The sequence below is a fragment of the Mobula birostris genome, chromosome 5, assembly GCF_030028105.1.
Source record: "Mobula birostris isolate sMobBir1 chromosome 5, sMobBir1.hap1, whole genome shotgun sequence".
NCBI lineage: Eukaryota > Metazoa > Chordata > Chondrichthyes > Myliobatiformes > Myliobatidae > Mobula > Mobula birostris.
In genome coordinates, this window is record NC_092374.1 from 209,961,795 (window position 1) to 209,978,728 (window position 16,934).

General features: G+C 43.8%; 1 pseudogene; it reads left to right on the plus strand.

Moving 5' to 3' along the window:
• LOC140198496 (uncharacterized) overlaps positions 1–16,934 on the plus strand; it is an 88,652-nt pseudogene that overhangs the window by 40,156 nt on the left and 31,562 nt on the right.

A 16,934-nucleotide genomic window follows, 5' to 3' on the forward strand; every position in this document is an offset into this window, starting at 1 on the left:
GCAGGGTTTGAGCGTCGGCACAACATTGTGGGCCGAAGGGCCTGTACTGTGCTGTACTATTCTATGTTTTATGTTCTATAATAATATACACAATAATAATGTACGAATGTGTGATGATAATGTATGAAACAATAATGCAGACACTATTGAACTATAATGTGTGTTCACCTGTTGCATTTGGTAAGAAAGATTTTCTGTAACGATCCTGGTGACAGTGGAGTTGAGTGAGTCTGTTCGAAAGGGGTCATTTTACATGTTTCTAAAAGGTCTCCTTTCAATGTGAGATGTCCTTTCTTTTCAGGACCCTGAAGTGGATGTGAGAATAGGAGGTGGCTGACCCACGCGACTAGGAAGTATGGGGCAAACATTAGATAAATCCGGAAATAACACGCCATTATTTAAACTATGTAGAGATGACCCTGAAAGTGAAAATGATTACCGAAGGTTATTGGCATGCCTAAGTCAGAAATTGGGTGGTGAAATTTGGCCTTTGGGTGGGACCTGGGATTTAGATAAATGTCTGAAGGCAGAAGACGCAATTTGGAAACGTAATACCGGACAAAAATGGAAGGTTTTAATGTCCAACTGGAGAAAAACGGCCGAAGAATTAAATAACAGATCTAAGCAAAGTAGTTGGGAGCAGAATGCACGTCACAGAGCGATTAGTGTATGTGACAGTGAAAGAAATTTGAAATCGTGGGAGACATTAAAAGGTCTGTATGAGGATTATGATACGAATAAGGGAAAACAGGATAATGAGACGATAGATCGGCAGGTTAAGGATAGGCGACAAGGTAAGGATGAAGCCGGCAAAAGTAAAACTGAGGTACCTCCTGACCTGTCTGGACTGCCCATGCTGTTTGATGATAATGAGACTGAGGAGGAGGAGGTCTGGCGCACACGACACCAGCCAGCCGATTATCAGCCTGTCCGTAGAAGGGCAGATCTTACCTTTTATGATAGACACCGGCGCCATTGCATCGACCCTAGAGGCTTCCTGTATTGCCCAGCATAGCTTTGTTCTGTCCGTTTACTCGATAACACTCAGCGGCCAGATAGGACGGGAAAAATCCTACCCCCTCACCATTCCACTGCAGGTGAATTACAGGGAACAGCAGGGCGCGATACAGTTTGCTGTGACCGCAGACATAGGGGTCAATCTAGCCGGGTGGGATCTTTTATGCGCCCTGCACCTCCGCATCCAGTGCTTAGATGAGGGAATTACCATCGGTATTTCTGATTCCCGGAAAGTTTTCTGGGTTCACCACCCACCCCAGTGGTGGTCCCTTGATATTACACGACTAGACTTATTAACATATGAGCAATTACCCCCTGACCCCCATGTGACTTTAGCATATGATCCCTCGAGCAATTCGAGGGAGCGAGAAGCGATTTATGCAACACTCACAACACGCTGGAGGAACTCAGTAGGTCGGGCAGCATCCGTGGAAACGATGAGTCGACGTTTCGAGCCAGAAACATAGAAACATAGAAAATAGGTGCAGGAGTAGGCCATTCGGCCCTTCGAGCCTGCACCGCCATTTATTATGATCATGGCTGATCATCCAACTCAGAACCCTGAACCAGCCTTCCCTCCGTACCCCCTGATCCCCGTAGCCACAAGGGCCATATCTAACTCCCTCTTAAATATAGCCAATGAACTGGCCTCAACTGTTTCCTGTGGCAGAGAATTCCACAGATTCACCACTCTCTGTGTGAAGAAGTTTTTCCTAATCTCAGTCCTAAAAGGCTTCCCCCTTATCCTCAAACTGTGACCCCTCGTTCTGGACTTCCCCAACATTGGGAACAATCTTCCTGCATCTAGCCTGTCCAATTCCTTTAGGATTTTATACGTTTCAATCAGATCCCCCCTCAATCTTCTAAATTCCAACGAGTACAAGCCCAGTTCATTCAGTCTTTCTTCATATGAAAGTCCTGCCATCCCAGGAATCAATCTGGTGAACCTTCTTTGTACTCCCTCTATGACAAGGATGTCTTTCCTCAGATTAGGGGACCAAAACTGCACACAATACTCCAGGTGTGGTCTCACCAAGGCCTTGTACAACTGCAGTAGTACCTCCCTGCTTCTGTACTCGAATCCTCTCGCTATAAATGCCAGCATACCATTCCCCTTTTTCACCGCCTGCTGTACCTGCATGCCCACTTTCAATGACTGGTGTATAATGACCCAGGTCTCGTTGCACCTCCCCTTTTCCTAATCGGCCACCATTCAGATAATAATCTGTTTTCCTATTTTTGCCACCAAAGTGGATAACTTCACATTTATCCACATTAAATTGCATCTGCCATGAATTTGACCACTCACCCAACCTATCCAAGTCACCCTGCATCGTCTTAGCATCCTCCTCTTTCAGACCCTTTCAGAACCCTTCGGCAGGACTGTAGAGGGAAGGGGCAGAGGCCCTATAAAGAAGGTGGGGGGAGGGTGGGAAGGAGAAGGCTGGTAGGTTCCAGGTGAAAAACCAGTAAGGGGAAAGACAAAAGGGTGGGGGTGGGGAAGCAGGGAGGTGATAGGCAGGAGACGTGGCTGTGGTAGCGGGTCTGGGTGAAGATCTGGTCGAAGAGGCGGAGATCACAGTGGGGGAGCAGTGAGAGAGGGTCTCACTGAACTCCCGTCGAAGAGAAGTTTTAAACTGCTTCAGGGTAGGCATACCTCGAAGAGACTTTGCAGCGGAGTAGCGAATCGTAAACACAAAATAATCTGCAGATGCTGGGATCAAAGCAACTCTCACAACACGCTGGAGGAACTCAGCAGTTCGGGCAGCACCCCTGGAAACGATGAGTCGACGTTTCGCCCCGGAACCCTTCGTCAGGACCGTAGAGGGAAGGGGCAGAAGCCCTATAAAGAAGGTTCTCATTTCCTTGAAAATTCCGTCCCTGTGACCATTTTTGGCGTTGTTGAAGGGAAGGAGGAGTCAGCTTTGTTGGCTGAGGTACCTGAAGAACTGTGGAACCGATCGGGATTGGTCTCTCCCCACGTGACCCTCACGGTCACGGAGGGACACAAACCCAAGGAGATGGGATTTTTACCCAACAAACTACAGGAACAGGCTACCCCGGCAGTGATTGGCAGACCACAGAGTTCCCCTGACGGGACCCTCACCTTCTACCAACAACCCTTCAGTGTCCCGGGGTGTCTGCACCCCCATCCGCTTTGCCACGGGCTAACTGGATCTTTGGGCCGTCTCCAAAACGGAGGTGGGCCTCACCTCGGTCCCTCCCGTAAAAACAGACGTTCGGGAAGGGGCTCAGATGCCATCTATTCCCCAATATCGTCTCAAGAAGGAGGTGGTTGACGGCATCACCCACCTCATAGAATCCTTCTGTCAGCAGGGCATTCTAGTTCCATGCCAGCCCCCTTGCAATACTCCTATCTTGCCGGTTCCAAAGCCGGCAAAGTCAGATTGGCGGTTAGTGCAAGATCTCCGCAAGATTAATGAAATTGTGCAGTCTATATATCTGGTAGTCCCTAATCCGGCTACGATTTTAAGCAGCATTCCACCGGACTCCCAAGTTTTTAACCATAGTAGATCTGCAGCATGCAGTTTTTGCAATTCCCCTTGCTCCTAAGTCGCAGTACCTTTTTGCATTTACCTTTCAAGATCAGCAGTACACTTGGACCAGGTTACCCCAAGGTTTCGTGCACTCCCTCACCATTTTCTCGCAGATTTTGCATGGGCAGCTTAGGGAGTTACAATTTCCCGGGGGGCGGGGGGTGGTCTACGGTAATATAGTACGCAGACGACCTACTGGCAAGCCCGTCAGAGACAGCAAATGCCCATCACACCAATACACTTCTGAATGCCCTGCACTCGTGAGGATACGTGATCCCACTCCAAAAAGTAAAGAGAACCCCACGGCAAGTGAGATTTCTGGGAACTCTTTTGAGTGCAACCGAAAGACAGCTCACCCCAGAAATGGTGATCCCAATCCTTGCGACCCCCACCCCCCACCACTACGCCGAAAGCCATGCGTGCTTTCCTTGGCCTGGTAAACTTTTGTAGACAGTGGATTCCATATGTTGCTGTGTATACAAGACATTTGAGCCCTTTGGCTTCCAGTGCGTTTAAAGGGCCTCTGGAACTAACTGAGCAACAGAAAGAAGCCTTTGAGGAATTGGAAGAAATCACTCTCAAGAGCGCCTGCTCTCGACCGCCCACTCTATGACCGCCCCTTCCAGCTTTTTGTGAATGCTTTAGTCGGCTGCGCCACTACAGTGCTCACTCAGACTCATGGGGATAGGCGCAGGCCTGTTGCCTATTATTCCACTAAGTTAGACCCCGTATGGCAGATGCTCCCGGACATTTACTCCCTGGTTACGGCTGCTTCCAACCATCACCCTCCAACAACCAGTTACTGTGTATTCGTCCCACACCATTGGCATGGCAGTGGATGGCAGTTCCACAGTCTCTGAGACCGGGGAGTGCCTCTGCGACTACGCTGTTGCCGACGATGACCGCAGACTCGAAAGTGGCGCTCTCTAGCCCCCTAGTCTCTGCCCAAAAGGCAGAACTTTATGCTCTCACTCGCGCCTGTATTTTAGCCAAGGACAAAAAGGCCAGTGTTTATACAGACTCTCGCTACGCATTTGGGGTGGCCCATGATTTTGGACAACTCTGGGTGCTGCGGGCGTTTCTCACCTCCTCCGGGACCCCCATCCAGAATGTCATGTACGTAAAGAATCTGCTCCAGGCTCTACTCCTCCCCGAAAAATTGGCCATTATTAAATGTTCGGTTCATCTAAAAGACGAATCTGCAGCGACTAAAGGGAACAACTGGGCCGACTTGGCTGCGCAGTAGGCGACCATTATAGTTTCCACTCCAGAGCGATTGGCTTTCACCACGACTAAATCACCAGGAGCGCCGGGCACTCCAGACAGGGGTACAGTTCAAAAACTCCAAGGGGACGCCCTGATTCAGAAAAACAACTCCGGAAGACACACGGATGTGCGCATTTGGTGTCCACAGGCCTCTGGCCAAGTTTGTATTCCCGATGCTTTGTTACCAATGCTTATTGGTTACCTGCATACTGATACGCACCTTGGCAAGGAGGAAATGAGTAACGTTTTATTACGCACCTGGTGGCACCCGAGATTCGAAGAGGCGGCACAAGAGAAAATACGATCGTGTCTGATATGCCAACAAACAAACGCGGGAAAGGGAGTGAAATGTACCCCAGGAAAAACCCTCTTGCCAAGTGGTCCTTTTGAATGTATTCAGCTTGATTTTATCGAACTACCGTGTGTACACTGTTGTAAGTATTGTTTAGTGATTGTAGTTGTGTTCAGTAGATGGATTGAAGCCTTTCGGACCACCAATAATAAAGGTTCCACGGTGGTAAGATTGTTCCCTACAGAGATTATACCAAGATTCGGAGTGCCCAGACAGATTAGTCCGGACAATGGTCCTCATTTTGTGGGAAAAATAAATAAAGAGTTATGCGAAGTGCTGCACATTGAACAGCAGTTTCATTGTGCCTACCACCCGAAGGCTGCAGGAGCAGTGGAGCAGGCTAACGGCATCCTAAGAAAATAAGCTAGCTAAGTTAATGTCCGAAACCGGACTGAACTGGCTGAAGGTCCTTCCGTTAGCTTTGTATCATATGAGGATTACCCCACATTCCACTGCAGGGGTATCTGCAGCAGAAATTGTTCATGGCCGCCCAGGATACCTCCGACTCAGGTGGATCTACACATGGGGGAGGAGTTGCAGAAGTACTTTCGCCAACTGACATCTTGTCTCGTTCTGCCCTGCAGAGCTGATGTACGGTTAGAATGACAATAAAGTTTTTTTTTTTTGTAATCCTCTCTAAAGTTTCTACACTCCCAGGTAAAAAATACCCTTAAGGATTCCAGACGACGAGGAACGGAGTGGCCGGAGTTGAAAATTGGAGATTCGGTGCTGATCTCACCAGGGCCCTGTACAGCTGCAGAAGGACCACTTTGCTCTTATATTTAATTCCCCTTGTTATGAAGGCCAGCATGCCATTAGTTTTCTTCACTGCCTGCTGTACTTGTATGCTTGCTTTCAGCGACTGATGTACAAGAACACCTAGATCTCGTTGTGCTTCCCCTTTTCCTAACCTGACTCCATTTAGATAATAATCTGCATCCCGTTCTTCGTTCTTACCACCAAAGTGGATAACCTCACATTTATCCACATTAAACTGCATCTGCCCACTCACCCAGCCTGTACAAGTCATCCTGCATTCTCATAACATCCTCCTCACATTTCACACTGCCACCCAGCTTTGTGTCATCGGCAAATTTGCTAATGTTATTTTTAGTTCCCTCATCTAAATCATTAATATATATTGTAAACAGCTGCGATCCCAGCACTGAACCCTGCGGTACCCCACTGGTAACCGCCTGCCATTCCAAAAGGGACCCGTTAATCGCTACTCTTTGTTTTCTGTCAGCCAGCTAATTTTCAATCCATGTCAGTACTCTGCCCCCAATACCATGTGTCCTAATTTTGCCCACTAATCTCCTATGTGGGACTTTATCAAAGGCTTTCTGAAAATCCAGGTGCATTACATCCACTGGCTGTCCCTTGTCCATTTTCATAGTTACATCCTCAAAAAATTCCAGAAGATTAGTCAAACACGATTTCCCCTTCATAAATCCATGCTGACTCGGACCAATCCCGTTACTGTTATCCAGATGTGTCGTAATTTCATCCTTTATAATTGACTCCAGCATCTTTCCCACCACCGACGTCAGGCTAACCGATCTATAATTCCCTGTTTTCTCTCTTCCTCCCTTCTTGAAGAGAGGGACAACATTAGCCACCTTCCAATTCACAGGAACTGATCCTGAATCTATAGGACATTGGAAAATGATTACCAATGCGTCCACGATTTCTAAAACCACCTCCTTAAGTACCCTGGGATGCAGACCATCAGGTCCCGGGGACTTATCAGCCTTCAGACCCAACAGTCTATCCAACACCATTTCCTGCCTAATATAAATTTCCTTCAATTCATCCATTACCCTAGGTCCTTTGGCCACTATTACATCTGGGAGATTGTTTGTGTCTTCCCTAGTGAAGACAGATCCAAAGTACCTGTTCAACTCGTCTGCCATTTCCTTGTTCCCCATAATAAATTCACCCGCTTCCGTCTTCAAGGGCCCAATTTTGGTCTTAACTATTTTTTACCTTTTCACATACCTAAAGAAGCTTTTACTATCCTCCTTTATATTCTTAGCTAGTTTACCTTCGTACCTCATTTTTTCTCCGCGTATTGCCTTTTTAGCTACCTTCTGTTGCTCTTTAAAAGTTTCTCAATCCTCCAGCTTCCCACTCGCCTTTGCTATGTTATACTTCTTCTCTTTTATTTTTAACCAAGAACACGCATAGCGTATATTAACCTCCCAATAATACATTCTTAAATTAGGCAAAGCAAGACCTCCATCCTTTTCTAACTTTTGTAAATGACATTTTCCATTTCTTGGTCTTTTATTATTCCAAACAAAAGATGAAATAATAGAGTCAACCTGATCAAAAAACTTCTTGGTTAAAAAAAAGGAATATTTTGAAATATATATAAAAATTTTGGTAAAATCATCATTTTAACAGCGTGAATTCGACCAACTAATGAAAGTGTAAGAGGATTCCATCTAGAAAATAATTGCTTCATAAAATCCACTAAGGGAACTAAATTAGCTCTATAAAGGTCTCCATAATTTTTAGTGATGATAATGCCTAAATATTTAAAGGAATCTGTAACATTAAAAGGAATATCATCATATAGAACATAGAACATAGAACATAGAATAGTACAGCACAGTACAGGCCCTTTGGCCCACAATGTTGTGCCGACCCTCAAACCCTGCCTCCCATATAAGCCCCCACCTTACATTCCTCCATATACCTGTCTAGTTGTCTCTTAAACTTCACTAGTGTATCTGCCTCCACCACTGACTCAGGCAGTGCATTCCACGCACCAACCACTCTCTGAGTAAAAAACCTTCCTCTAATATCCCCCTTGAACATCCCACCCCTTACCTTAAAGCCATGTCCTCTTGTATTGAGCAGTGGTGTCCTGGGGAAGAGGCGCTGGCTATCCACTCTATCTATTCCTCTTATTATCTTGTACACCTCTATCATGTCTCCTCTCATCCTCCTTCTCTCCAAAGAGTAAAGCCCTAGCTTTATAAAAGCATATATAAAAGCAGAATCATTTAAAGGAAATAATTCATTCTTATGCAGGTTTAATTTATATCCTGAAAACTTTCCAAATTCATATAATAATTTCAATAAACTAGGAATAGATTCTTCAGGATTCGAAACATAATCTAAGAGCTCATCAGCATAAAGAGAAATCTTATGAATAGTTCCATTTATAGAAATTCCTTGAATATCCTTTGCTTCATGAAGTGCAGTAGCCAAAGGTTCCAGCGCCAAATTAAACAACAGAGGACTTAACGGACATCCTTGTCTCGTACCCCGCGAAAGTTGAAAAAAAGTGGGATCTACAGTTATTAGTAATCACAGTGGCAATAGGGCTTTTATATATTATTCTAATCCACTTATTAAAATTAGTACCAAAGCTAAATTTCTCTAAAACGTTAAATAGGTATTTCCATTCAACTCTATCGAATACCTTTTCAGCATCAAGAGAAACAACACATTGGGGAGTTTTCGAGAGGGGTGAGTATGTAACATTTAACAGTCTCCGAGTATTAGAAAAAGAATAACGGCCTTTTATAAAACCCGTTTGGTCCTGAGAAATAATTTTAGCTAATATATTCTCCAACCGATTAGCCATTATTCTTAAAAGAATTTTAGCATCTACATTTAATAATAATATAGGTTCAATATGAAGCTCAATCCGTAGGGTCTTTATCTTTCTTAAGAATTAAAGAAATAAATGCTTCATAAAATGTAGAAGGTAACTCTCCTAACAATAAAGAATCCTTAAGCATTTCCAACGTATAAGGAGTAAGCAAATTTTCATTTTTTTTTATAAAATCCTACAGAAAGACCATCCAGTCCAGGAGCTTTACCAGATTGCATTGAAAAAATAGCTTTCTGGATTTCTTTTTCAGTAAAAGGAGTATCAAGAATTTGTTGATCTTCAGCAGATAATCTAGGAAAATCAATCTTTTGTAAAAAGGCATTCATTTTAGAAGGATCAGCTGGAAACTCAGATTTATAGAGTTCACTGTTATAGTTTTGAAAAATTGTATTAATATCTTCATAATTACAAGCTAAACTACCATCTCCCTTACAAATTTTTAAAATTTGTCTTTTAGCTCTAACTGCTTTTAATTGAGATGCTAATAGCTTATTACTTTTATCTCCAAACATATAAAATTGACTTTTTAATTTAAGCAAATTTCTTTCAATAGGAATTTCCAGTCGTCTTGAATGACCGAGTATCTAGTGATCCTTGAAAGATCATGACTAATGCCCACATATTCTCTTCAGCTAACTCTTTCCGAACACTGGGGTGTAGTCCATCTGGTCCAGGTACCTTCAGACCTTCAATCTTCCCACGTACTCTCTCCTTTTTAATAGCAACAACACTCATTTCCGTCCCCTGGCCCTCTCACATTTCTGACATACAGCTAGTATCTTTCACAGTGAGGACTGACGCAAAATACTAATTAAGTACCTCTGCCACGCCTTAATCTCACATTTCTCCTCTTCATTTTCTAGGTGTCCAATATCCACTCTTGTCTCTCTTTTACTCTTTGCAGTTTTGTGTCCTCTTGAGTATTGTTGGCAAGCTTTCCTTCATATCTCATTTTCTCAGCTTGTGGCTTTGTAATTTTTTTCTGTTGATTATCACAATCTTCTTGATACTCCAACATCATGCTAATTTTTGCTCTCTTCTATCCCCTCTCTTTCGCTTTTATGCTGTCTTTGACTTCCCTTGTCAAACACGGTTACCCCATCCTCCCTGTATAATACTTCTTCATCTTTGGGATTTATCTATCCGAATTGCCCCTGGAACTCCAGTCTTTGTTGTTCTGCAATCATCCCTGCTGGTGTCCCCTTCCAATCTACATTGGTCAGATCCTCCCTCATGCCTCTGTAACTGACTTACTCCACTCTGATACTGACACATCTGACTTTATCTTCCTCTGAAACTCTAGGGTGAATTCTATCATTTTATAATCACTACTTCCTAAAGGTTCTTTTACCTTCATCTCCCAAATCATATCTGCTTCATTATACAAATCCTGCTCCAGAATTGCCTTTTTCCCATTGGGCTCAACCACAAGCTGTACTAAAAAGCCATCTCGGGAGCATTCTACAAATTCCCTCTCCTGGAATGCAGCACCAACCTGACTTTTCCAATCTACCTTCATGTTGTAACTCCCCATTCCGATCTTCACCTTGTCCTTTTTTTCTATCTCCTGGTGTAATTTGTATCCCGTTTCTATCCTAGCTACTATTTGGAGACCTGTGTATAACTCCCATCAGAGACTTCTTACCATGGCAGTTTCATAACTCTACCTACAATGATTCAACATCTTCTAATCTTTTTCATTAGTTTTTTTAGCAACAGAGCCTCCCCAGCCCCTCCGCCTATCTGTCTGTCCTTTGAATACAAAGTGTATCCTTGGATGTTGGGCTTCAAGCCAGGATCTCCTTTCACCCACAAGTCAGTGATGCCAACAACGTTGTACCTGCCAATCTCTACCTGTGCTGCAAAATCATCTACCTTATTCCATATACTGGTGCATTCCAATATAACACCTTCAGTCCTATATTCATCAGCCTATTTGACACTGTCCACATGAACTTCAGCAAGGCCTTTGGTGTCGATGATAGACCACAATTGCGGTATTGTGTGCATATCTGGTTCCCCGAATATGGGGAGGATGTCATTGCACTGGACAGGAAGCTTGAGGAAGATATTACCAGGACTGGGGGGGAGGGGCTTGGGTTAAAAGAGGGGTGTGGATAAGCTTGAGCTATTTAGCTGTAGTGTAGGATGTTCAGGGATGACCCCACATCGAGGTAAATACATTGATAAGGGGTCTAGATAAAGTGAGTTTTTTTTCCGAGAAATAGGAGTACAGAACCAGAGAGCTCAGATTGGAAGTGAGAAGGGGTATTTTTACGAGGGATCAATCGGGTAACATTCTCACAGAGAGGGAGGTGGGTATATGGCATTTGCTGTCAGATGCTGTAGAAACAGGTAAAATGGAAATACTTTATAATAAATTTAGACAGGTACACAGATAGGAAATGGTTAGAGGGTATGGGGCAAACATAGACAAATGGGACGCACACACACAAATCAGCTGAAGCTTGATACACAGCATAAAAAGACGTGGTCCCAACACTGACCCATGTGGAACACTAGTCACTGGCAGCCAACCAGAGAAGGATCCCTTTATGCTCATTCACTGTTTCCTACCAATCAGCCAATGTTCTAACTATGCCAGAAACTTTCTGTAATACCATGAGCTCTTAACTTGGTAAGCAGCTTCATTTGTCGCACATTGTCAAAGGCCCTCTGAGATTCCAAATACACAACATCCACTACATCCCCTTTATCTATCCTACTTGTAATCTCCTCAAAGAATTCCAACAGGTTTGTCAAGCAAGATATTCCATTAAGGAAGCCATGCTGACTTGTCCTATTTTGTCCAGTGTCACCAAGTATTGCATTAACCTCTTACTTAACAATTGACACTAATTTCTTCCCAACCACAGAGGTAAGGCTAACTGCTCTACAATCCCCTTTCTGTTGCCTTCCTCTTTTCCTAAAGAGCTGAGTGACATTTACAATTTTCCAGTCCTCTAGCACCATGTCAAGGTCCAATGATTTTTTAAAGATCATTGCTCATGCCTCCAGAATGTCTACTGCTACCTCTTTCAGAACACTTGGGTGCAGTTCATCTGGTCTGGGTGACTTATGTACCTTTAGGTCTTTCAGATTTTTGAGCACCATCTCCCTTGTAATAATAACTGCACTCACTTCTCTTCCCTCGCACTCTTCAGCATCTGGCACAGTTCTAGTGCCTTCCACAGTGAATACTGATGCAAAATACTCATTTAGTTCATCTGCCATCTCTTTGTCCCTCGTTATTACATATCCGGCCTCATTTTCCAGCGGTCCTATATCCACTCTCATCTCTATTTTATTGTTTTACGATACTTAAAAAAAATCTGATATTGTTTGCGAGCTTGTTTTACAAAGGCAGGTGTGCAAAAAAGGCCCAAAAGATCATTGGAGACCTGACCCCAGCAACAAACTCTACCAGTTGCTACTATCCGGGAAACGATACCGCAGCATAAAAGCCAGTAGCATCAGGCTCCAGGTCAGCTTCTTCCACCAGGCCATCAAACTGCTTAACTCATGCTGAGACAACTGTATTTCTATGTTATATTGACTAGCATGTTATACGTATCATTTATCATAAACTACTATAAATTGCACTTCACCCATTTAGACAGAGATGTAACGTAAAGATTTTTACTCTGTGCATATGAAGAATGAAAGTAATAAAGTCAATTCAATTTCATGTTTCATTTTTCCCCTCGCAATAATTCATTTAGTTCCTCTCTGTAGGTATTCAAAATCTCCCCAATCCTTCATCTTCCTACTAAACTATTTTGCCATTTGAGTATTCATTTATTTTTGGAATACATCTATCCTTCACCTTCCTCATTTTCCTAGAAACTGACATCATTCCTCCTCTGCTGTCATCCCGGACAGGGCAGCATCTCCTTCCAAGGCGAACTGCCAGCACAACGTTTTTGCACCTTACAAGAGAAAGTAAAAACTCCACTTTAAAACGAAACTGCGTCATGAGACGAATACGCAGCAAAACTAACTAACAAACTAACTGCGTGACAACAGGGGTTTACCCTTATATGATGTGATGTTGAGGCTCTATAAGGCACTGGTGAGACCTCACTTGGAGTACTGTGGGCAGTTTTGGTCTCCTTATTTAAGAAAGGATGTGCTGACGTTGGAGAGGGTACAGAGAAGATTCACTAGAATGATTCCGGGAATGAGAGGGTTAACATATGAGGAAAGTTTGACTGCTCTTGGATTGTATTCCTTGGAGTTTAGAAGAATGACGGAAGACCTCATAGAAACATTTCGAATGTTGAAAGGCATGGACAGAGTGGATGTGGCAAAGTTGTTTCCCATGATGGGGGAGTCTAGTACGAGAGGGCATGACTTAAGGATTGAAGGGTGCCCAGTCAGAACAGAAATGCGAAGAAATTTTTTTAGTCAGAGGGTGGTGAATCTATGGAATTTGTTGCCACGGGCAGCAATGGAGGCCAAGTCACTGGGTGTATTTAAGGCAGAGATTGATAGGTATCTGAGTAGCCAGGGCATCAAAGGTTATGGTGAGAAGGCAGGGGAGTGGGACTAAATGGGAGAATGGATCAGCTTATGATAAAATGGCGGAGCAGACTCGATGGGCCGAATGGCCGACTTCTGCTCCTTTGTCTTACAGTCTTATGGTCTTATATAGCTGCTGGAACATGCCAGCACGTGACCTCACACCGGCGGGGAAATTACAACATGTGACCTCACACTGGCGGGAAAATTACATTACCCCACCTTCATAAGACAAGTACATCATGCTCACAAGATACTCAATTACATCATAGTCATAAGACAGACACAAGATACCCATGGGGTATTGTAACAACATGGCCTCACTTTTTTAATATACAGTATTTCTGTCTTTGCACCTTTTAAATAATCTATTCAATATATGTAATTGATTTACTTGTTTATTTATTATTATGCTTTATTTTATTTATTATTACTTTTTTCTCTCTGCTATATGTATTGTATTGAACTGCTACTGCTAAGTTAACAAATTTTATGTCACATGCCGCTGATAATAAACTTGATTCTGATTCTTCTAATTCCGAAGAAATAATAGTGTAGACTATTTTCTAACTGGAGAAAATTTCAAAAATGTCAAAGAGACTTCTGAATCCTCGTGCAGGTTAATTTGCAGGTTGAGTCGGTGGTGAGGAAGGACAATTAGCATTCATTCATTTTGAGAGGATGAGAACATAAGCAAGGACGCATTGCTGAGGCTTTACAAAGATCTGGCAAGGTCTCACTTGGTAGTGTGGAGGAGCAGAGGGATCTCGGGGTACATGTCCACAGATCCTTGAAAGTTGCCTCACAGGTGGATAGGGTAGTTAAGAAAGCTTATGGGGTGTTAGCTTTCATAAGTCGAGGGATAGAGTTTAAGAGTCGCGATGTAATGATGCAGCTCTATAAAACTCTGGTTAGGCCACACTTGGAGTATTGTGTCCAGTTCTGGTCACCTCACTATAGGAAAGATGTGGAAGCATTGGAAAGGGTACAGAGGAGGTTTACCAGGATGCTGCCTGGTTTAGAAAGTATGCATTATGATCAGAGATTAAGGGAACGAGGGCTTTACTCTTTGGAGAGAAGGAGGATGAGAGGAGACATGATAGAGATGTACAAGATAATAAGAGGAATAGATAGAGTGGATAGCCAGCGCCTCTTCCCAAGGGCACCACTGCTCAATACAAGAGGACATGGCTTTAAGGTAAGGGGTGGGAAGTTCAAGGGGGATATTAGAGGAAGGTTTTTTACTCAGAGAGTGGTTGGTGCGTGGAATGCACTGCCTGAGTCAGTGGTGGAGGCAGATACACTAGTGAAGTTTAAGAAACTACTAGACAGGTATATGGAGGAATCTAAGGTGGGGGCTTATATGGGAGGCAGGGTGTGAGGGTCGGCACAACATTATGGGCCGAGGGGCCTGTACTGTGCTGTACTATTCTATGTTCTATGTTCGATGTTCACTTGGAGTATTGGGAGCAGTTTTGAGCCCGATATCTAAGAAAGGATGTGCTGGTATCTCTAACCTGCGCATGCGTGGCTGCACAGTACCTGAAATGCTTCCTTGCAGATCGCATTTGGTGCTGCACTGATAGAATTTTCTTTCACATGTTAATTGAACGTGCCGTGCAGTTTTCAAGCCGTGTAAAGCAAATCCTGCTCAGACCAATGGTCATGTCCCACAGTGCTACAAAGAGCACGTGATGTTACACAGCTAATCCTGGAGACATTCCAATTATTCTGACCCACCCACCCACTCCAGGTGATTGACGGTGGTGATCCCATCGATGGCAGAGCCAATGAATATGAGGAGGAGGACAGTAGTTTTTCTCACCGGAGTGTCACATTTGTGATGTGAAATCTACAGGTCACTCGTCACCCAGGACAAAGGTGTTTGATATCATTTTGTACCCAGAGTATCAAATGTTATCAAACATGTTCTCACGGGTAGAATGGTCCGGAACTAGAGGAGGTTCAGCAAGGATGTTTTTTTTTCAAGAATTAAAGCTATTGGAAGGACTTTGTGTTTCTTTCATATATCACTAATTGACAAATTCACTGACTGGAATGTAAATTCTTCATCCAAGTTGAACTGGGAACTGTACTTTTGTTCTGAGTTCAGAATCCTTGGAACCTTTGACCTGATTCTATCTGGTACATATATATATATATATAAAATCAATGATATATACAATATTAGTGTTTGGGCAATATCCTCCCACATTTCCCCTCTTTATTGCTATGGACAATAACGATGTTTACTGCCTTGGAAGAAATAAAATTTTATTATTACATTATTATTAATAGATAACTTTAGCTCGGCAGTTTTGTAAACCCCATCCGCTGCCATTCCCTCTACCTGCCCTTAGAAACACAGAAGTCGCAGGAAGTGTCAGATATGGCTGCATCTTTACCCAGAAGACCCCACAATCGAGAGACCCCTTTATGAGCTACGGTCCCAGTGATGCGCATCCGCCATAAGAATAGCGATGACACCAGCTCATCATTTGCAGAAATCTTCCCGGGGCCTGCGTACGGAGCGTGGGGCCGAATGAGAGGGAGAGGAACGAGACTGCCCTGAGGAGCGGAGCCACACTGTGTCCGGAGCTCACAGTAATTGTCCCTCAGTCGCAGTTCACCGGTGCCGATAAGACCCGCACCCCGATCCCTACTCCACCCTTCCGCCAAGCCCTTTGGCCACTGGGCGCATGCGCGGTTTCCCAACCTCTAACATTCACGCATGCGCACTGGATCTCACGGTCAGTATTTCTGGAACCAACAAAAGCTGGAAATCCAAAACAACTCACACAAAATGCCGGAGGAATTCAGCAGCTCAGGCAGCATCTATGGAAAAGAATAAACAGGCGGCGTTATGCGTCGACACCCTTCTGCAGGGCTGAGAGGGAAGAGGTCATCAGAATCAGGATTATTAGCAACGGTTCAATGCAATACATAATATAGAAAAAAAATAATAAAAAATAACAAATGAAATAAAAACATAAATAAGTGAATGAATTACAGTGTACTTATATCGAATAGATTTTTAAAAAGTGCAAAAAAACCAGAACTACTGTATATATAAAAAAGTGAGGTCGTGTCCAATGGTTCAATGACCATTTAGGAACCGGATGGCAGAAGGGAAGAAGCTGTTCCTGAATAGCCTAGTATGTGCCTTCAGACTTCTGAACCTCCTACCTGATGGTAACAGTGAGAAAAGGGCATGCCCTGGATGCTGGAGGTACCCAGAGGGAGCCAGAAGTTTTTTAAAACCCTAATGCGAGGGGAAAGAGGCTAGCTGGAAGGTGACAGGTGAAGCCAGTTGGGTGGGAAAGGTCAAGGGTTGGAGAGGAGAGTGGACCATAGTAGAGAGGGAAGGAGGAGAGGGCCCGGGGGAAGTAAAAGGTCAGAGTGAGGAATAGCAGAAGACAGGAAGTGAGTATTGTTTATCGGAAGGAGAGATCAATATTCATGCCATCAAGTTGGAGCACTCAGACCGAATATAAAGTGTTGCACCTTCAAGCTGACGGTGGTCTTATCACGACACAAGAGGAGGCCATGGATAGACAAGTCAGAACGGGAATGGAAATCACTATGAAAATGT